Source organism: Cinclus cinclus, chromosome 6 (assembly GCF_963662255.1).
Source record: "Cinclus cinclus chromosome 6, bCinCin1.1, whole genome shotgun sequence".
Taxonomy (NCBI): Eukaryota; Metazoa; Chordata; class Aves; order Passeriformes; family Cinclidae; genus Cinclus; species Cinclus cinclus.
Genome location: NC_085051.1, coordinates 52,342,506 through 52,360,287, shown reverse-complemented (window position 1 = coordinate 52,360,287; position 17,782 = coordinate 52,342,506). Strand labels below are relative to the sequence as shown.

General features: G+C 45.3%; 1 protein-coding gene across 1 annotated transcript in view; it reads right to left on the bottom strand.

Moving 5' to 3' along the window:
- Positions 1–2,223, bottom strand: part of TRAF3 (TNF receptor associated factor 3) — a 70,327-nt gene extending 68,104 nt beyond the window's left edge. The window contains exons 1-2 of the mRNA XM_062495645.1: positions 2,175–2,223; positions 1,136–1,191 (exon numbers count right to left, since the gene is read on the bottom strand). The gene's annotated coding sequence lies outside the window, so the exon portion shown is untranslated. The remainder of the gene's footprint in view (positions 1–1,135; positions 1,192–2,174) is intronic.
- Positions 2,224–17,782: the final 15,559 nt, after the last annotated feature.

Below are 17,782 nucleotides of genomic sequence, written 5' to 3'. Positions count from 1 at the left end.
CAAAGCATCAATGGTAAATATGCTTACATGATACTCAAATTCTCTGAATCCATGCAAAAATGTCTTCTCAAAATTGAGATCATCAAACTTAGTTGCAGGAGGACTTCAGGAAAGCCTAAAGACTGAGTCATTTAGCACACCCTTTTGTTCAGAATTAATTTTCTTCGATACTGAATGCACTTTATAATTCTGTATTCTAGGTCCAGCTATTATTAGAAGCACCTCACCAAGTCATATTTCAGTAAAACACCTACCATTCTTGTGCTGGAACAACCCAACTTTTATAACCCCCTAGTGCCGCCTCCTTGCAATGCCCAAGCTCATGATACATCAATGTTTCCATTACCAAGCTCTATGACAAGGGGTTTCCCAGCACAGCCATAAAAAACAGATTCTGTCCAAATGTTCAAGTATTTCTCACCTTAAATGAACAGCCCTCTCCCTAATGACCACAAACAGCACTTAGATCTTAATCCATATGTGGTATAAACCAACGGCTCGATTAAAAAGAACAACATGCAGTACATGCTATGGCCTCTCCTGTTCCAAACAACCATCAGTGTAGCCTTTCAATCCAGGCTCCTAGGCAAGTCAATAGCCATTTTAAATACAGATTTTTACTAACTACTGCAAAATAAACTATTTCATTTGGCTAAGCTAGATGCTGCTAGTACACCTTGGCATCATGCACTAAACTCCTTTTCGGTCTACAAATGCAAGTTCAGATTAGTGCTCAATAATGCTATGTGCATCCTGTGGGACAAATCTGCAAGGAAAAACACACCATTCTACTCAAGAAACAGAAAACACATCGATTACAATATACAATATACAAGGTTCAGATCTCAACAAGCTAGAGAAGTGACAGACCCAAAGAGACAGCGTATTTCAAACTGTATCACTGGAACTTCCCACATTTTACTACTACAGAAACAGCCTAAGATGAAAGATGCCCTAATGCGTGGTAAAGATCCACGCAGAGGAGCACATACACTCTGTCACGTCACACACAAGCTCCGATCGGTACAACAAGAGATTATGCCTCTTAACATTAATACAGTTTCCTCTGTTTTTCTGCAAGTAATTCAGGTCTTAGGCACGCAAACACACAAATAAATCAACGTAAATGTCTTACCTTCCTATTTTACAAGCCACCGCAGTTCGCAGATCATGAGTCAGTCATAGGTTAATCTGCAGAGGAATGACTCAGTATAAACTTTTAAACATTCATTCTTTTTTTTAACCTACAACACGGCGATTCATTCAACGCGCTAAAACGCGGCGTCGCGAATCAGCGCATGAAATGAATGGCGTGAAAACAAAACACTTTTCTCTCCGCTCACGGCAGGCAGACGGGGATAGCGCAGCGCCGGTGCAGGCAGGCGGACTTTGCGAAAATACAACTCCTTCCGCGCCGAAGAGGGGCAGCTCCGGCGGCGGCGGCGGCTCCGGGCGCAGCCCCATGGCCGGGAAGCGGCGGGGGCTCCGCCGCAGCGGCAGCCGGGGGGACGCGCAGCCGGGACCGCGCTCCGCGCCAGGCGCGGCGCTGCCGGCAATGCCCCTTTAAAGGCCCTCGGCCCGCCCCCAGCACTGCATATGGAGGGAGCCAGGAGCGAGCGAGCCTTCTGCATTCAAACGACACATCAAACGCCGCAAGCGCCAACGCGGCTCCCGGCTCCGCTCTCCGGCCTCCGCTCCCCGCACAGGCACACACACCGCGGGGAGCGGGGCAAAGAGCGAGAGGAGCAGGGGAGGGAAGGAGAAGGAAGGAATAAGTAAGCAAGCAAGAGAGGGACACCTGCAAAGCCCTGGAGCGCGAGTGCGTCCGGGCAGGATAGTCCGCGCCGCCCCGCCGCAGGCTGATCTACCCCCGGGCAGCGGTCGCCGCCGAGGTCCCGGCACGGGCTGCGGGTGCAGCGCTCGGCCCCTGCCTGGCAGCAGATGCCTCGGTCAGCGCCGTGCCCCCGCCGGAGCGCCCCCGGCTCCCGCCGCCCGCCCGGCCCCGTCCCCCTGCCCGGAGCGCCCGAGCGCGGGCAGGCGAGCGCGGCCGGTGCCGGAGCCCCGCGCGGGAGCCGCCGCCACGGCGGCAGCGAAGCTCCCGCCCTCCCTTCTCCTCCTCCTCTGCCTCCCGGCCGAGCCGAGCCGAGCCGAACCGAGCCCCGCGGCCGCCCTACCTGCGAGCGTGTGCAGGGAGTGGGGCGGCGGGCGTCTGCTTGGAGCCGGGCGAAGGCGACCGCCAGCCCGGCGGAAAGTCCCGACCGCTGTGCGCCGTCTCCCCCCGCCCCGCACTTCCTCTCCCGCCCGCTCGGGCTGGAAATCCCCGGCGAAGCCCGCTGCTCTCCCGGCTCCTCCCAATCACCGAGGGCGGGCCCGGCACAGCCGCTCAACGCGCAGGCGGCAGCCGGGGGCCGGGCTTGCCCTGGCCGCTGGCCCCGGCTGCACCTGATGCTGCTGTCACCCCCTCCCGCGGGCACGACTCGGGCAAAGGGGCCCCGCGCCCGGCGCAGGAGGCGCGGGCTGGGCTTAGGGGACGGCGAGTCCCGCTCCGTGCGCGGGCGGTGCCGGTGGAGCCGCGGAGGCTCGGCCGGAGGGCGGGCGCTGCCGCCGGACACTTGGGGGAAGGAAGGGCGCGGGGGATGGCGCCGGGACGCGGGGCTCTGGGAGAGCGGGATCGGCTCGGCGGAGAGCCGCTCGCTTCCGCTGCCTGTCCCGAGGGAGGTGCAGCAGCCCCGCTCAAAGAGGCGTCTCGAACACAATAGCGTTTATTAAAGAAAGAAGATGCCACTGCGAAGAATGGGAAGGAGGGAGGGAAAACAGCTGTAGGGAGGAGGAGAAGGGTCTGGAAGTGATCGGGAAAGAGCAGCGAGCCGGAGCCGCTCGCCCCCGGGAGATGCCGCCCGGGGCGCCTCGGCAGCCGCCGGCCGTAGGTGCCAGCCCCGGGTCCCGGCGGAGGGCAGGGGCTGGGGGTGTTCCCTGCCCGGCGCCCCGGGGGTGCGGGAGGCACCCGCGTCCCCTCCGCAGGCCACCGGGGAAGGGGGGCGGCGCTGGCAGCCCATAGAACCTGTCGGTCCCGGCAGCCAGGTGAAATAAATGCCTGCGTCGTGCTCCGCTAACATCACGGCGTGTCCCGACCGGGGGTGGCATTTGTTCCGCCCGTACCGGCGGTCTCGCTTTTACACGGGGCATCGTTGGCTGTCGTGGCTTGTCGTGTCTCCGCCGCCTCACCGGGATGCGGGAAGAGAGGGAGGGAGGGAGGGGGAGAGGCGGCTCTACCGCAGAAGCGGCGCGGGGGCTCAGCCGGAGCCGGGAATGCCCAGCCGGAGCTGGGGATGGGGACTTAGCCGGAGCCTTGGTCCAGGGTGGGCGGGAGGACTTGCCCCACAGGGCCCTTCGGAGCCCTGGGTGCAGCGATGGGGCTGGCAGCCGGGAGAGCCGCAGCTCTATGGAATGTGCAGAGCTGAACACGGAGAAATGTGTGGTGTTTGGCTAATTTCAGTGGGATGAGGTCACCGTCCTTTTTGGACGTTGTTTATCGAGGGATCACTAGGGAGGAATAGTTGGATGCGTGATCCTGAACGGACCATCTTTGCGTCATAGTTGCCGCTTGCAGCATCTCCACGCGTCCCGAAATCCATCCTGACCCTCCCCGGTCTTCACATCCCCCGGCTCTCCGTGACGCCCACGCCGCGCTGCCCTGCAAACCTAAACATCTCTAGCTCCGGCGCTGTCCTCACCAGCCTTTAAATCACGAAGCTTGGCCGCACTGCCAATTCCCTCCTGTGTGCTGTTTTCCTCCTCATCCCACTTCTCTGCTTTCTCTCTTTCCCCCTCTCTCCCGCCTTTCCTGCCGTCCCCAGTCAAAGGCTGGCTTAGCTGTCAAGACAACTGCGGCTTTTGAAACGATGCCGTGAACCTGCCATCAGAAAGACAGTCTCAGACGGATGTCTTACATGTTCCCATCACTTGTTCAAGATTGCTTAGCTCTGGACCAGCAGAAAGGATTGTGCACCAAGCCTGGATTTCTCCAGCAGCAGGGCTGCAAATAAGTTTCTGTCAGAGACGAGCCTGCAATTTCCTCCTTTGCCACGCTTTTTTTTTTTTTTTTTGCTGTTGTATGTGTCCTCTTGTTTTGCCCTAAAAAACCCCCTAAAAATAAAAAAAGAAAAAATTGAGAAAACATAATAGTATTCCAGTGCCTCTAGCTCTAGCAGCTGTGCAAATGTATTCTTCCCCAAAAAGAGAAAACAAATTATTATACCATTTAGAGATGTCAGAAATCTTTCCACATTAAAAAAAAGTCTGTTGACAAAGCAATGATTTGATGAAATACCTAGTATTTCAATTGCTTTGGTGGGATTTTTTTCTTTTTCCATGTTGTGACTCCAAAATTTTAGAGACTTCTAATGCAATTATTACAGCAAGATATGTCAGCAATGTTTAGTCTTCAATTAGTTTGGAATTCTGTTTTATAAGAAATGTTTGCTCTGGGACTTAAAGTGTTGTCTCAAGGCTGCTGTGATATGGTGAACACTTCTGCTTGGCAGTAGTATTTTGAGTACAGTCGTTGGAGGGGTAGCTACTTAACACCCCAGAAATTATAGTAAAGACCATGGAATAGCTCTGTATTTTAGTAAATTGTTTGAAGACCTAGAATAATAGTGCATTACATTGGAAAATCACCTGAGAGGAAAGAATAAAAAAGAAAACTACTGAGAGAAGAGTGGTAATCCCTTACGAACTCGAACAGGGATGCTTATCTCCAAAAACTATTTGGAAGATGTAGAAGTGCAAATGGCATGTGATTATGGGAAACTAATTTCTCAGCTGCAGACTGGAAGGTACCACTGGGAACTGGTAGGGCTTAAATGTTCTGGAGTGTTGCAGAAATTCGATTTCTCAAACAGTCCATGAGAGAGGATGCTATTTTAGGTCGGGTATTAATAAGCAGCAAGGACCTTGTAGAAGGCCAGAGTGTTGAAACTGATCATGAACTGAGTGATCACAAACTAATCCAACTGAAGTTAAACTGCAAGAGGGACAAATGCAGATATTTGACTAAGACCTGGGATTGCAGAACAGCAAACTTAGAGAAATGGGGACAATTCCTGAGACTGACATGATGGATGAACACAGCTATGATTTTTACTTGGAGATATTAGAAGGAGCAGCAAATAACAATTGCCAAAGCAAGGATTTGTTCAAGGTTAAAAAGGCTAGAAGCAATGCCCTGTGCCTAAAATAGTGTAGTGAAAGAAGGAGGGTGGTGATGCTGGTAGCCTTGGGTCTACTGCTCTGACCTTACTGTGGAAGTGAATTCCTTCATGAGAAAATGACTGTGAGCTGCCAGCAGAACGGCTATGGAAAAGACTCACTTGAGTCTGCGATGCACAACGCATGGTATTTTTTGCAGAGAGAGGGAAGTATTAATATGGCTTTACACAGTACAGCTGAGGAACCTTGTTTGGAAAATTGTATCCAGTGCTGGTGACTTATGGTCAGAAAAGTGACTCAGGTTGCCACAGGCGCAGAGCAGGAATACTGGGGTGGCAAGGGAGCAGAATATCTGAATTCTTGTATGGAAGCTGAAGCAAGGAACTTAGCTTCCTCAACTAGCCAAATTAAGCCAAAATAGTGCAATTCACACAGTAAATATAAAAAAAAAGAGTACTATTTAAATTAAAATATTATGTTAGCACAGTGATGCATGGTCATAAATTGGTCATGAGTATACTTAGATTGAAAAGCTTGCTAACCATTCCAAAAGCAAACAAACAGTACTCCAGGAACAAACACCTACCTGATTTTAAATCAGGGCATGATGCTTTGTTGTGTCCAAAGGGGATCTGAGCTGCTGACCTTTGACATTGTACTGTAATAATTCCTGAGTTTCAGGCCTATTTCTGGTCCTCTGCCCCATCTACATTTGGTTTGTGAGGTTTCTTCAACTGTCTGTGAGGCACTGGAAATTAGTCAGAGACAGGATGTAGAAAGGGCTGGTGACATTAAGTCATCAGGTGGTTTGTGATGGATCTTGCTCACAGGCATACTGTGATTGCCAAATTTGTGTCATCACAAAAAACTCTTCCCTCAGGTAAGCCTGGAAAAGGACTGTTTTGTGTTCCCCTGCCACCTTCTCAGAATCTTCTGGGAGATTTATTTGGTAAATATGTTGCTGCGTGGATACTGGTTATAGTTTTCTCTGATACTGTGCTTGAGAGGTTTAGCCTTTTACTGCAGCTCTCAAGTTTATTACATCTTACCAAAAAAGGGTTTGGTGACTCTTGATGAGTGGGGATGCAGAAAAGTTATTGCTTTGAGATCTCCTGAACAAAGTGGTCATTATGTGTTTGTAGAGGAGGATCATTCTCAATCCTATCTTCCCACAGGTGGCATGAACAGGTTATTTTTAATTCTGGAGGTAAACCTGAGAGAGGGAAAGAGGGCAGCAAACCATAGTTTCTTGTGTGAATTTGCTTATTGCAATTAACAGTCATTCAGCTAAACATTTGTAGTTCGGAATGGTACAGTGCATCCTTATAAACCCTGCTGTTTCAGGTGCAATTTGGCACTGCTTCTATATGGAATGCTAGCTCTAAATGTTGTGCTTTGTGTGCTTCACATGGCTGCTCCACAGTTTCTGCAGAAGGTGATTATGGGGTTTTTTCTAATCAATACATATTGTGGATCTCAGTAACACTTAGCAGGAGCCAGTTTCTACATTTCTGACACTGAGACACTTTCTTGACTTGCAGCTTCCTCATCCCGTGCCCTGGATTGAAGATGCTTATTAACAGAATAATAAAAATCATTGAATTTATATCCTTTTTTTATTCCTGGAGCTCTGCCTAAGAGGACCTGTGTCGTGGGAATGCACATTCATTTATTGCTTCCTATATATGATATAGGGGCTCCTCATGGTTTATGTCTAGGCAATAATATCTAATGTGATAGCCCATTTATTTAGGGAAAAAATTCCCTTGCCCAACCTATGATTTTCTACTTTAATTTCCTAAAAAGTGACGGTTTTCCAAGTGACAAGCATTTAGGGTAAAACATTCCCCGACTCTTCCAGAAGTAAGTTATATATGCCTTTCTGAATTTGCTATGTAATATTTTTCTTTTCTTTCAAGTTAATTTTAATTCCCAAGTCAACTTATAGAGCTACTTCACACTTGACAGGGAGTATTAGTATGACATAACACAACTGTGTCTCAGTAATCTTCGGCTTTCTTACTTTCTTGTTGAGACTATTAAATATATATTGAGGTCCCCAGGCTCCCCTATTATCAAGACTGCCATTGTGCCCATGCCAAACTGACTTTGGAGTCAAACGAAATTTTGGAGTACATGTCAGTGGAATCCCAAAGAGGCCTGTGAAGTGGTTCGTGTGAACTCTAAGCTGTGCCTGGAAAAGGAGACAAGATGCAGCTCCACAGCAGGGAGTTACTAGAGCACAGAAATGCCTCAGCCATACATCCGCCTCTTGGTATGGCTGCAAAATCAGAGCTGTGATGGGAAACTCAGCAAGATCAGCTCTCCGCCATATGGAGAGTCCCCTGTGACAGCTGAAGCTGAATATAACCAATAAAAGCATCTTAAAGGCTGCTTTGTGACTTTAGAGCAGCACAAAGAAGCTTTATCAGGAATAAGGATTTGGTCCAAAAGATTTCTCCAGACATAAAGTGTCCATTTTTATGCAAGTTTGTAACTAGCAACTGCAAGGATTCTGTTGAAACCTGGCAAAGTAAAAGGCTGACATGAATATGACAGCTGTATTGATTTATATAGATGCCTTCATTTTCTGGATGAAACATCCTTAGGAAATCCTGATATTCTTGGGATCTATTCTCCATCAAGAATCCCAGAACCTAATCAGACAAGAGAAAAAGCCTTACCTAGTATTTTCAGAAAGACCAGGTGGGTAGACCTTTTATGCTGAGAGTCTTTCATTACTGTAGACATTGTTATGGGCTCTTCTTCAGTAATCAATAGAAGCTCTTTCTTCAGAATGATGTAACCACTTTTGCTTTCACCTTTTCTGCATGTAGTCATGGGAACACCAAACAATCTGTGAGAATCAGGCTTAGGAATAATTTGAGCATTTGAGATGATTGGGAGGTGGTCACTGTCTCATAATTTTCCTGACTGTCAGCTTAACCGTGTTCCTTACCCCCAGGGCTGTCAGAGCATCAGAACAGGTCTGAGAGGTTTTTTCACCCCCCCTTTTATTGGCAGTGCTCTAGGTAGTTCTAAAAGAATATTTCAGAGTATTCTGGAAGGCTGTTTGAGCCTCTGGATGTTGTTTTGTTGTGACTAAATTGTCCATAAAAGGTGCATTTCCAAAGCCTGAAGTATTCTGTCCTGAATTCACATGCAGCCTGACCCAGGCAGACCAACCAGATTTCAGTACTGAAGAGGTTACACAGGATGGAACTTGTGTGTTTGCTGCCCTGGCAGATTCCTGAAGAGAATCCAGTCAGGAGAATCACCCTATAAAGAACAGTTGTTCTGGAAGCCTAGAGGAAAACACTTCTCTTGCCACAATGGTTTCCTTTCTCTTGACATACATCCAGCCCTCTAGCAGATCCACACTTGTGGGATTCAAGACATGCACATCTATATGACAGCATCAAGTCCTTCTCTCTGAAATTTTCCTTAAAGCTTGTAGTCCCTTTTTGATCTGCCTCTTGTGACTCCACAGTTTTTCCCACTGTCCTTAGCAATTTTCTCACCTTTTATAGGAAAATGGTAATTCAAATTTATAGTTTCCCAGGTACCATTCATTCTGTCTCATGCCAGTATGGATAAAATGAGGAAATGCTAGAGAAGCAGTAATTATCCAGCTGCTTGTCTGAAGATACCTCTGAGCTGGATTCTATTTATCCACCTGGGTCTTGAGAGTTAGAAGACATCAGCATATTAAGTGGATGATATTTAGAATTATTTCACTTTCACATAAATTTTTTTATCACAGGGGTTGGGGAGGTTTTCAACCTGTGCATATGAACAAAACGACTGAATGTGCTCCAGGTGGTATTGGGAAGAGAGCAGCTGTCCTGAGATGAAAACAACTGGCTGTCTTAGCAACCCCCACATACTGCATTGTTAAAACCCAAGGGCAGGTATCTAGTTCAAATGTATCTTCAGGGAAGCAAGATTATATTCAAATATTTTCCTTGCTCAGTTTCAGATTCTCTATATCAAATATGCTCACTTTTCAAGTAAAAAAAGTAAAATCCAAGTGCCCTCAGAACAATTTCAGCCTAGCTCCTATGAATCAAGCTTCCCTTCTTCTCCCTTCTTGCTGGTTATGATGAATGCTCTGCCCACATTACACCCTAATCAGCATTTGCATAATCTTTACTATCTCTGTGATTGCAATATATAAGCTAGACAGTAATTAACAAGAGCTAGAAAGAACCCAGTTCCAATGATTAGCATGAGGCAGCAATGATTCAAGAGCTGTGAGTCTTTCATGTGCAGCATTTGGAAGAGAGCTGCCTTGATTTGGGAGCTACTTTGAGTTTCTTGATCACAAGGAACTATTCAGGTTTTTGGGTGCAGATCCCCATGAAAGCCCAAGGAGCAAGAGAAAGCCAGACAGACCTGTTGGACATTGTGTCTTCAGTTACTGGATATAATCTTCAATTCCACAGCAGTGGCTGCTGTTTTGGTATTGGGGAAAACAGACGAGTTCTGTTGGCACCAGCCCACACAAGAGCCATGTCCACTAGAGAAGTAGCCCTTCCTGCTCTTCCAGATGCTGGAAGACCTCTTTGTGGAGGTGGTGAAATACTAGCTAAGATTTTGCAAAGGCCTGAGCTGAGAGTATTAGAAAACTTCCCTTGGAGCCTTCAGATGATTGGAAAGGAGTGTGCCTGACAAAACCGGCTCAAAGATATTCCACAGTAAATATATGAGCTACTTCTCTCAGCAGTGGTCATCTGTAGCCATGGGATAGTGTCTCAGTCACAGGCATCTCCCTGCTGACAAATGGTCAGAGGGGGGTTACTTTGCTCTAGCTGCCTTTGAAACTCAGAAACGTTGTTTAGGCTGCAGCTCCATGAAGAACCCTTGGAGCAGCAGAAGGTTTAAGGAGAGGTCAGCTTACAGGACATGATTAGTAATCTCCTGACAATGTAGAAAGCAAAGATTATTTACAAATAAAAATGAATTTTGCATTTATTTGTTCATAAGAACAGATAATAATAGAACAGAACCTGTTGTCAAACTGCAGACAAGCCCAGACACTCTTGTAATTTTAGCAGATGGAGCTAAAGGAGCCCCAAAATATTCTAAGGACAGCCCTCTCACTTTAATAATAGCAGGCAAATGTTGCAGTGGGTTTGAGGACAAGGAGCTACTGTGTTCAGCCTCAAATGGAATAGCTGAACTCTCTGGAGTCTTAGGGAGCTGAGACAACAGCACTTCATCATTCCCTAGGTCACACCACAGCAGTTCCCAGTTCCTCTACTTTTTCATCCTTCCTAGTTTGTATCCCAGAGAGATAAGAACCTTTTCCTGATCCTGTACTGCTTTCCTGAGTTCAGTCCTCAATGTCTGCTGCAGCTGCTAAGAAAAATGCTTTCGCATCCTGAATTAAATCTGTTGCAAACAGATGCGAGTTAAAATGCACAAAATCTTATGTCATCTTTGCACTGAATTAAAAGCCACAAAAAGAAAATTCTTCTTTGGCCTCATTCTTACCTGGGGAATGCTAATTTGTCTTTGTGCAATTACTGCAGACTGACACCAACGTAATCCAGAGCAGAAAGAGGCCCCAGACCTCTCCTGGGCTGTTTAAGATACTACACAGTCATAAAGCCAAAACCCAGCATCCCTCCTTCCTGCAGTTTCCCCAAGGTATCAGAAAACATTTTGGTCTTAGATTCCAAGTGGAAAGCTGTGATATTTGCACTCCCTTTCTTGGAGTCACTCCCAATCCATACCGTGGTAACAGACTCAGCTGAGAGCAGAGCTATTTTTCATTAGCTGGGCCTCCCATTTCAGTGGATGTGGAGAGAGAAGGTGGCAATCTGCATCTTTCCCTGCAGAAAGATTATTTCCAATGGTATTGCTGCTAAAATATAGCTTTGCATCTTTTATAGACCTCAGGAAGTTTTTTATTTATAAGAAGGACATTTCTAAACCTCAAACACACCCGAGGAACTACAGATTGCCGATTCTCACAATCTTTATCATAAATTCTGTGATATTTGAGGCTTTTTCCTCAAAGTACCAGCTCTTGGAATGACATGATTATGTAAAAAACTCCCATTTTTCTTTCATATAAACAAAAGGGCAGTAATTTTCCTGCTCTCATAGATATTATGATCTAATAGATAGAAGCTTAAGTCATAGATAGACATTATATATATATATGTGTTATAGATAGAAGCTTAAAAATATAAACAGAGCACACTGCAAAGGCTGAGAATCAGAAGGCAAAGCAAAATTAATTGAGCACATATTCACTCCTAAACATTATAACTAGAAGTCCCTTTCGTACTTTTTTTGTAAAGATCTGACTCATTATTTTTAAATCATTCAGCTTGGCAATACCATATAGACTCATTATGCTTTTGGATAAAATTCTTTGTCATGCTAAAGGCTAAATTGAGCCAAGAGTAAGCTCACTATAAACAATTACATGTATTGTCTATTCTCAGCTTTTTAAAAACATCATCTAGTCTTTACAAAAAACTCTGTAATACAATGAAGGCTAAAGCTTTCATCTAGGCAAGTTCCAGTATATGACAAATATAAAAATTGAAAGGCACAATGGAAATAGAAGCTAATAAAACTTGAAATAGATGAGATTTATTTCTTTAAAGTCTCACTTCTCTCATACCCACTGGACCACAGTCTGTTCTGGGTTACACTAGGGTACACCCAGAGTAAATCCAGTGAAATAATCTGACTTTATTGCTCACAGTTTATATATTTTGCAGTGAATTGATACCAGTTCTGCTAAGTGTATCTGTCATTCCATTTCTACTTCCATCATTTTTATCAAAATCTAGTAACAACAATGTGACTGGGGGACTGAGGAAGTACTAATATTGCCTGTATGTGCAACTTCAGTTTTTCTGATATCCCTTCTGCCCTGCTTCTGAATGTGTATTCTGAAGCCCTTTAGGATGCAATCACATTTTTTTCCACAGGATCTGCTGCCTCTCTGAGTAAGACATCATTCTGTTGAGGTTTAAATATGAAGCATGCAGCAAGAGGGACTCCTGCCTTCCAGATCTGTATTTCACTTTATCCTTAAAGAGGAACTCGGTGCTACAGAAACCAAGTCCTATAGAAAGTAGCTGAAAAGTGGGTATTTGCACACTCAGCATGCTGTGCTTCAAACACCTTCAATGAGAAGGGAAAACATGCAACCTGCAAAAGAAACACAGTCCAGGAATCATACTTGCAGTCCTCTAATTCATAATCAGAAGGCATTAGCTATTATGCTACCAGAATGCTATTGGCAAGGTCTTTGCTTGGATAGATTCACCCTATAATCAAAGATGAAAGATGGATTATGAAATTTATTTCTAAAGACCCACCTAACTTCTATTCTTCCCAAAAACAACAGAGCAAAATGAAACCCTTGCCAAGCTGATATGAAGATCCATTGAGTGTTTGTGAAGCCCTCAAGAGCAGCAGTGATGAGTATCAGAGAGAGAAATTTTAGGACTTGAGCTAGCACATCACTGACAAAAAGTAGAGGGACAGAGGTCTTACATGGTTACTCTCAAATCCTCCAAAGCCAAGAGCACTTAACCCTCAAACCCTCTTTTAAAATCCTGTTTACTGCCTAAGAGAATCATCCAGCTGAGATTCAAAGGACAGAAAAAAAGTATATACCAGAGAAAAACAAATATATAGTACCCTTACTTAGGAGGAAACAGATGGCTTTTCAAACATGCCTGCATAACACAAAATAAATGTGTAGGGCACCACACATTAAATAGTGAAGATAAAACAAAATTACTAAGGGGTCCTTTGACCATCTTGTGTATCAGAGAAATTCAAGTCTTTCAGAAAGAATAGTATCCCACTAAGGACTGCATAATAACACCATCTTTATTCTGACATTTTTCTGAGTCATCTGAATTTCTGAATCACCTGAACTTCAACCTCATTTCACTTGTTCATGTGGATTTCTATTTTGGGTTGAGGGCAAGGAGAGTGACGACTGATTTTTAAATTTTTGTTATTGTGTCATTCAGAGTAATTCATATTCTCACACTCAGATAGAGAAGACTCTTTGCATCCGCTCCACAGACGTCTACTGCTTGACCAAAGAGAGCAGCTTTTCACAGTGCTGCAATGCCAGGAGCTCAGGAGGAAGAGCTCCTCTCCTGCCAACACAGCACCACTGCTGTTTAACCACAACAGAAGAGTGAGGCTCAGCAGCCTGGATGCTTTTCCATGCCCTGATGGGGGGTGTTGCACATCTTGATGGGCATTCCCCTCAAGGGGACCCTACTTCCTGTCATGCTGCTCATTTTTCCTGTTGTTTTAACTTCAATCTCTGTTTTTCAGGGATCAGTCTCTCTCTCATTATAACCTCCAACTCTTGAGTTTCCATCCAAGTACTGTTTTCTTTCTACACAGCCAATGCCTTTGCACCAAAGACCAGCCATCTCTCAATCACGTTCATCCCTGTTTTTTCTCTCTTGTGCTTGTATAATTTCCCTTTATATCTCTGTCACCTCCAAGCCTGTGTCCCACACCAGCTATCACTGTGACATCTTTGTCAAAATAAACACCCAGGGTTGGGTTATTGGAGACAGCCATGCTGCAATTGGAGCCCTTGTTGGTGCATGAAACTACAAATAACACAGAGTATTGAAATACAGTAAAAAAACATGCAGGAGCAAGGGTCTGTATGTTCCTCTGATGATTCTAGTACACAGTTTCATTGTCCATCATGCAGTGCACTTCACCCGCACATTTTAAGACATTTGTTGGAGGGCTGAAGAAGTCTGAAATCTGTCCAGAACTGCAGGGTTCAAGAATAAAGAATTTTAACATGCTCTGGTCTGCTGAAGAGACCAAAGGAAGGGGGCTAATTTGGCTTGACCCACTTTTCCTCCAACAGTAGGCTTGGTTTTACAACCCAAATGGAATGGGAATATTCCGGTGAGGATATTTATTGAACAGGAAGTCAATCCAGGCTCAGTCCATTCCACACACTTAAAAATTAGGCAAAAAATAGAAAAATCCCCAGAGATCTCATGGCGTACTCAAAGGCCTTTTCTTATTGAAGAAGGTTGAGGAAAACAGGTTTGAAAATCTAAAATTTACATAATTTCTAAAGAAAGAGATTAAAAAAGACAACACTAGAGGATTTTACCATGAAGCATTACAAGAGACAGGTGCAAGTAAAAGGATCACAGTAAATACAGCATAACCTGAAGCCTTCAAGGGGATAGCAATAACACACTTAATAACCAGTGTCAAATTCTTGTGCCCTTGGAGTATTCCAGTAATAACTGGAATAAGTCTGACTTTTTAGTCTTTAATCTTCTAGGTCTCTTTCCCAACAGTTCAGAGAAACCCTGCTGTCTGGAATAAAGTTCTGAGAAGACAAAGACTGAACAAGTCTAGGCATGACTAGCTAAATTAATAGGGATGGCCTGGGATGCTGAGATTCAGAGATATTAGGAACTGTAATATCTGGAACAATTATTCTCCCCCTTTGTTGCCCCTCAAGAATTTCTAATTAGTTCATGCAACAGATAAAAGCTTTGAAAGGTCTTCAGGATCTTCCCTTGTAGCATAGTTCCAGCTCTGGCTCAGTGCTCTGCTGACTGACAGGAGGTGAATGGATCTCTTTGTCAAGTGCTCTAACCCCTGCCTCTTGTGTCATCTCCAGCAGCTGACACAAAAACAGCACAAACAACAACATCCTAGCACAATAAAGCAACGTTTCAGGCATCAAGCTGCAGTTTGAATTCTGAAAGGAGACAGGCACTGCCTGGTGGTGTGCAGTCATATGTCTCTCCCATGAGAAAGGATGGATTTAAAGCTTTGGTCAGGTGGCCTCTTGCAAATGTAGCTGTGGCAGTGTAAGGAATGTCCTTGTCCTTCAGCTACAACTCCTGGCCTGAAAACTGTTGCTTTCCCTTAGCAGGGCTGGCAGAGCTTCTTGTGTCACACCTCACCTGCCTCAGAGGTCTGACATTGCCCTGGGGCAGGTGAGGAGTGCTCAGGTGAGCTGCTGTGGTGTGACAATGGGAACCTCGGCAGGGGTGTGACCAACTCAAACAGCTGAAGGGATGATCATGTCTTAAATTGATGCAGTTTCTTCTAAAGTGGTAATGGATATCCAAGGGTGTCTCCTCTTTTCAGTGCCTCCTATTTTTGATAACTGGCATCTCAGTATAGTGGTTTTTGGGATCTTCTTCTGATGTTCCCTTGCCATCTCCATGCACTGGGAGTCTGCCAGAGACCTGAAGATGCTCCTGTGGCTGCTGTGCAGCCGTGTTTTAATTACCCCATCAGTAGGGCAATCTACCTTCCACAGCAAGAAAATGCACTAACTACTCAAAGGAACTACTAAAAGACAGGAAGGAAGCCACAAGGATTTTTTTCCCACACCAATCTCAACACAAAGTTGGTCAGGTTTAGCCAAGAGTCACTTGTATCAAAAGGGAATATTCTTTAACTAAAGTTAATTGTAACTTTGACATGATGATCCAAATAATAACTTGAAATTAATCTTTCCAGAATTAAACCAGCAGCAGCAGAAAGGCTCGGAGATGACAGATGGAGTCTTTAGGGTGCCCAGACATGCACAAAGCCATCAGGCTGCCTTTTAAACCTTGACTGTTTTCACTGTCAACTGACTTTGCTCTCTCTTCTGCCTCTCTCCCTCATCATCACTATGGTGACTACTGTATCAGAGCCCTTGAAACTCTCAATTTCTCTTCCTTATTCATTCTCTTTCCTTTAGCATCCCTTTTCCTTTTGACCCAGTCCTGCCCTTTAAATGATAGGATCAGCTCTGGACTGAGGCTGAAGTCATCCCAGCTGTCCAGCCTGTCTGTGCTGCGTGCTTGTCTCATTGCTCATCAATCATCTCCTGAACTACCTCAGTTTGCCAAGCAACATTTTAAAGCAAACTGAAATAAGCAACAGTTCACCTTGAAACACACACTTCCAGCTGTGGCAGCCAAAGAACTGACTGACAAGCAGCTTTACAACAAAGGGGAGTCCTAACATAAACTTTCCCTTCTCTTAAAACAGTCTCCTCCATAATGCAGGTAATGAATGCTCATCCATCTTCCTCTTATTGATTTAATCATATGTCAAAGCTACCTTTTCACATATTCTGGAACAGATCCTGTTTCCCTCCACCTGTCGCCCACCATCACGTAACACAGCTGCAGATAGGAGCAGGGTTCAGGGATGATAACAAGCTGTGTTGTTTCTGATGCAAGGCACAGCCCCAGAGGCTCAAAAGTGCTAATTCAACTTCAGTAGGCAAATGAAGTTTGAGGCTTCAGACAGAGCATCTCAGACCTGTGTGTCCCCCTTAATGTATTGGAAGGGAGAGGAAGTATTAAAAGCATCAGATATGTGAAGGATCAAGTACAACCGCTATTTTAACATGACTTTCTCCCTTTCAAATTTTATACCCATTTCCTATAGAAATAAAGCTTATGAGATCAGCTGGGCAATGCACAGCTCTCACCCTTCAACCTTCTTTCCCCCATTAACCAATTTCAAGAGCACTTAATAGAAAGCAAAGTCCTTCAGGCTTAAATTAATTCTTACAGGATTTATAACAAACAGTGGCGAAAGCAGAGACCGTCGTTTGGACTTTCCCAAGTTGACTTCTGATGATTTTGCTCCTGTTACCCAATTTCTAGAATATCTCTTTGCTTTAAAATCCTTGGTGGGGAGGGGGAGAAGTGAGAGCAGGATGGCAGGGGTGAATATGTGTGGAGTGTTGTAAGGGCAAAGCAAAGGGGAAACACAGCTCCGTGCTGAGTACACCAGAGCATCAACTAACACCATCCACAGCAGCCACTGCAGAGCTGCTCTGGTGAAGGCCAAAGACAGAATCCTCACAGCCACCCTTGGGCAGCAAGCCGTGGACAGGCACAGGAATAGGAGGGGAATAAGGCAAGATATTACACTGCCAAAAACAGTGTGACAAAACCAGGAAACATCATGTAACTGTGTAACTGTGGTCACAGTGGTGGGACCAACAAGCTTCTCCAGAGCAGCCCACCCTATGGTCCAGTCAAGGACTAACCAAATCCTGGCCTAAAGGTCTGAAGTCTGACTTAATATGAGCCATAAAAGGATGCTGTACATTAGGGATATGTCATCCAGGAAATGTCTAAATATAGCTTTACATGAAATGAACATGGGGTGCTGACAATGACTGCCATGAAAGCACGACCTTAGGATAAGGATGAAAAATTAATCAATTAAAAATGTATAATAAGAGATAGCAGCCACTGAGGAAGTGTACTGCACAGTGCAAAGGACTGACTGAAGCAGGGAGCAGCTGTGGCTCAGTTCTTCCACCTTTAGCTGCTGTGTCATGGAAGCCCTGGTACTAATGTTAAGCTACTCTCCCCCCTATCAAGTGCTGGGGTGAGCCATGTGCTGTCCAGAGCTGTGTGAAAAAGCTGTGCAATGGCAGGCAGCAGGACAAGGACATTCCCTAGCTGGACTGTGGTCAGTGAGTAGATGGTCAACAGTAGAGATGGGCTGTTGATGGGTCCCATCTCTGGAGCACAGCGAGTTCTGGAGAGTGTTGTGGTTA